Genomic DNA, 5,274 nt, shown 5'->3' with positions numbered 1-5,274 from the left:
AGAATTTACAGTCCTGGTCACTGCTGGGTATATGCAGCCTCTTTTTGCTCACTGACCTGCTATTCTGGAACAATCACCCAGCTCAGATGCCAATCAACAATGAACAACAAAAGGAAGATAGCATGAAAAGGGCAAATTATGTACCATGCAATTTATTATGTATCCTAAAAGCACAGAGTAAAAAATCTCAAGTAAGTTTACTTAAGTTCCTGCTTATGAGAACAAAGGCAAAAACAGAAATGGGGAAAAATAAAGGATAATCTTCTACTTACTAACAAGTACACCATGGGTATTGGCAGTGCAAGCTTCCCAATATTGTCCTACCAATGTGCCTCAAAGCTTGAGTTGGTGGGACCACCTTGAAGAATAAAAAAAGGAATTCATGCCTGATCAACCTTGACTTCTAGTTTTAGAGTGCCAAAAAGGGCAGTGCTTATAGCAGTGTATTTTTGTGCCAGGGCACTTGTGTAATATAAACTAGACTGAGTGCCTCAGGCCTTTTCACATAGCCTCTACAACTATCCTATGGTAGTAAATTCCACTCACTACCAACCTAGGATGGATTTGAACTGGCTCTGTACAGGTTCAAGGCTCTATATTTTATTCATTTACTTTAAAACTGTGCCCACCACAGTTGTTTCTGGGCGCATGTACAAATATTAAAAACAATACCAGTATTAACTAGTGAACATTAATAGAAAATAGAACTCCCTTAAGGTATTCAGCATAACAAATATATCCCATTCTCACTCCCACCATGTCCTTACAGCCAGATTCTGGCTCTGCCAAACCAAGGAGAGAAGCAAATTTTGTCAGAGGAATGGAGCAGGTAGCAATAGTTTTGCTACCCACATCTCTTCTCTTTTGTGAGCCAAATCTTGAAGCCCCTTCCTTAATTTTTTCCTTAGTTCTTCCTCATAAAAACTCCCCTTGACACCCATGGGAATTCTGTCAGAATAAAATAAGGACTTCAGAATTTGGGCCTATGATAATTAGTATATTGGTTGGAATCTCAGCAGAAAGGCCAAATATTGAATTTTCTGACATGGATAATTAACTTGGGTTTAGGCACACAGGAGGGAGCCAGTGTAGATAGTTTTCACTACGGCAACAGTACTATATCCTCTCTCTGGATAAACAGAAGACTTCATTTTCAGTGCTGTTAATAGTGCACCTTTCACAAACGACAAAATTTACTTCTACATTTGAACAAATAACTCCTACGAAATTAGTTCTTCAACCAACGTTTTCAAAGCCTTCATTTAAATTGTTCAGAGAAAGTGTAATTCCAGCAGTGTCAGTAACCAACCAAACAAAAGATGCTGTTTTCTATTTTTCCTATTAAGCCAACTCCTTAGGGACAGATAACCCACTGGGGTTATTCTTCACTAAAAAAAAAAATCCTATTTGTTTGCAAGTTGTAAATGAAAAATTTATGATGACATTTATGAGTTAAGTTGGATTCTTTTAACTTCTTGGGTGCAGTAGAGATCATGAGATGTCCTCAGTAGAGGCCAAATTGAACACTTATTTTGAGCCTGATAGCCACATTTTATTAATATAATTCAGAGTATATTGAAGCCTCCTTCATACTGTAACATCAAAGGCATCTGAAGGACTGAGGCAAGACCACATTGCCTAAAACAGTCCAACAAAATTTTAATGCAGCCAGAGCCCTCACCCAACAGTGCCTGTCTCCCTTAGAGCTGGCCTCAGGCAGACCCACTCACCAAAAGAACACTTTGTTTCAGTTCTCATTCTCCTAGCCTCTTTCAAACTACACTCACCAGCAACCCGGGGGGAGAATATATTAAAATATGTTATATGAAGGTACAACCTGTCAACACTACAAAAAAAAAACCCCAATTTTCCATCCTGATCTGGGTGGCCTGGGCACGTGCCAATAGGTCACAACCAAGAAGTCTGTGGTTTTATAAACTAAACTAATCCCTGATAGTGATTCAACATACAGATTAAATAAAATTTGACTATTATTCTTAAAACATGCATTTTCACCATGTTCCCTCAGCTGTGCTGCTGGAATCTGCCAGTCACTGGAACAAAAACAGAAAATTAGCAGGTACTAAAATTTCCTTTTCAAGTTATATTCTGCTACTCTAGATGTGTAGGTGTAGAGCCTCCCTATCCGCAGATGGAGACAGCATGACATGTGTTCTGATGTTGCCATCCTTTAGTAACACTAGCAAGTTTCCATCATAGAATCTGGATAATCTCCACATGGTTGACCCTTGTTCTTTTTTAGTGCCTCCATGTTATTGAATTTCTATATTTACAGATCTGTCCATTAGTTTAGGTATATTTAGTTTATTGACATTACCAAACAAGTGCTCTTCTGGTCTTAACTCTGTATCTTAGGCTATATCTTGCTAGCTGCATAGCACAAAGCATCCATTAACTTCAGTGAGATATATATGTAGTATGACTATAGGAATGGTTCATTTAGTTATTGACTAGTTTTGTGACCAAACTATGAACAGTTGTGGGCTTATATGAAATACTCATAAAATGTATAAACAATACGTCTGGACAGCAAGTTAGGAAGGTGTCAGGAATGAAGGCCTGCAGCTGAGCATGGGACTAGCTAGCTCACTCTCCAGGCAGGCTAATGAACACAGGTGAGCTATATCTGAACTGCCTGATTGGCTGTGAGGAACCAGCAGCTCAGGCTTTCGATCTCAGGGTTCGAGTGTGGGGCTGGAGGTAGGGAGACCCAGGCTCACCCTGCTTCACTGGGTCCCAGCCCAGAGACCTAGAAGTGACAGGTGAACCCATCGCAGGGATGATGGGAAAATATGGGGTCGCTGCCTCACCTCTCGGAACCACAACAGGACCCAATGTCTCATTCTCCTGGGCTACCTCCTATCAGCATTTGGTGGGGCCGCTTCATGGGTGCTGGGACCTGGTTCCCAGTCTCCTTACTGGGGAGCCTGCTTTCCACTCCCTCTTCGGGATTTTCCTTCTCCTGGGGCAGCTGTTTGTCTACTCTCCAGGTTGGCTCAGGGCATTCATCATCTGCCACAGCCGGTCATGGGCTCTGCTGGCAGTTCTGCTCCCTGGGAGGGATGGCTGGCTCCAAATGAGCTGCAGGGCCCTGTTCTTATACTTACTGCCCCGCCCCCACACTTCCTGTGAGGGGGGTGGCACAGAATTTGCTGAGCCCAACAGGGTGATTTAATCCCCCCTCTGTACTGGAATGAGGCCACTCTGCCTCATTATGGGGCCGAACTGAAAAATCTGAAGAAAAAAAATGGTTCGGTTTGGATCTAAACTGATTTTTCCCCACTTATTCTTGCTGAAACAAAAAAATGTTTAGTTCGATCTGAAATAATATTTTTTTCAGTTTTTTTTCTTGTTGTTTTTGGTCTTTTTTTTTTTAACCTCCAAATTTGTTTGTTTAAAAAAGCTCAATTTCTAAACAAAAGGCTGTTCCGAAATGAAAATTCAATGTTTCATTCTGAAACAGCTGAAATGACTCATTTCAACTTTAAAAAAAAATCCAATTTTTTTTCAGCTGAAATTATTCACAAATTCAACTCAAATTTAGGAATAGATTTGGTGATCCAAAATATGCATTACTATTCATCAAAAAAAAAAAAAATTGCCCATCTCTACTTTTTTCACTGTGAATAAACAAACATATTTAAGACACCTCAAGGCAGACAAGATCTGGATTCTATGTGGACATATATGAAAATGCCATGGGATCGTCATAAGAGTCTTAGCAAAAATTTCCCTGTGGTGCAGCATTTTTCGTGCCACCTGACTACAATCATGTCAGTGGGAGTGTCTGTATATAGCTTATTAAGTGTTTTAGGCTCCTTTAGGATCAAAGGCATTCTATGAATATTTGGCTTTTCTGAGTCTACCTCAGGCTGCCACCTTACTAAAAATGTTGACATTTACAACACTGTGTAAAGTAAATTGAACCTAGGATTTTCAAAGAAACCTAAGGAACTAGGCACCTAACTTCCATTACATTTCAATGAGAGTTGGGCACCTAGATCTCAGTTTATAATTTGGGGCTGGTTGAATTGGTTCCTTGTGAAAAAAAAAAAACTAGTTTTGCTCTGTTTGCAAACAGTCAGATTATTACGAACTAATTCATTATGATTTTTACTAATTAATTTGCTATTTAATCCTACAGTTTATGTGAATTAATTCCAGGTTATGCTTGTTTACAACCTATTCCTGTAGGTCCAGAATAAGGTCTGGGCACTGTTTATATCCTCAAATTAGGCCTTAAGAGATGCATAGGCATTGTGTTGGCTCTTGGCATTGGGGGGAATTTCCCACAAAAATGTAACTATTTCCCTACAGTATTTACAACGTGAGATTATACATACCATGAGAGGTGTAACACACATGCAGGAACTCTTGTTTGTAGAGCATAGATTATGTTTTAAAATAAATCATTTTAATTTTGTCTCATAAAAATCCAAAAATTTTAATGATCATTTCTCAGATTTTAATGACTGTAAAGAAATTCAATTAATAATCCATTCATTTTCAGCTTCTGGAACCATTGCGTTGTATTGTCTCATCCCTAAAAATAGATATAGCTATGTTATAGCAAGCTGTCACCTGTCAAAGTTGAAATCCAAATCCATTAAAGAACTGCTCAGTAATGGATGGATCTGCTACAAAACCTGCTAAATTCCATGTCACCCAAGAACAAAATAAGATTCAGGAAAAAGAGAAAGGCAATATCACAAGACTAGCATTTCTTCACAGAACAGAACATAACCATACCTGATTAAATGTGAATTCTAGCTGATGTAATACAGTGTAGCTTTCAGAAAAGTGCTAACAAAGAATAAAAAGAATGTACCCTTCCAGATTTAAAGTAAATAGGAGTATAAAATTAATTTTAAGGACTGTAAAACTAATTGGAGGTGGGAGACTTTAAAACTGCTATTAACTGTAATCAAAGAACATTGCATAGAAAATAGAAATTATCATTTGCTGCTTTCTATTTGCAGACTTGATCGAGACATACATGTTTTGGTTGACCATCTCTACAAACAGTATGAGCATTTAATGAGCTAGTAAGGATTTTCTGTTTGGGCCACAGCAGCTTATAGTTAACTCACAGATGGCTTGTGTCTTGGTTCAGTTTAATCCAATAACGTTGCTTTACTCAGTCTTATACTGCACCTACAGGAGCACTTTTTGAGTGAAAAATAGCTTCTTTTTCCAGCTGACATTGACATAAGGAACGTAACTGCATCACTTCCTTTTACTTATGATGCGTAC

This window comes from Emys orbicularis, chromosome 3 (assembly GCF_028017835.1).
Source record: "Emys orbicularis isolate rEmyOrb1 chromosome 3, rEmyOrb1.hap1, whole genome shotgun sequence".
Lineage (NCBI taxonomy): Eukaryota > Metazoa > Chordata > Testudines > Emydidae > Emys > Emys orbicularis.
The sequence above is the reverse complement of the archived record's forward strand: the minus strand, read 5'-3'. Positions refer to the sequence as shown.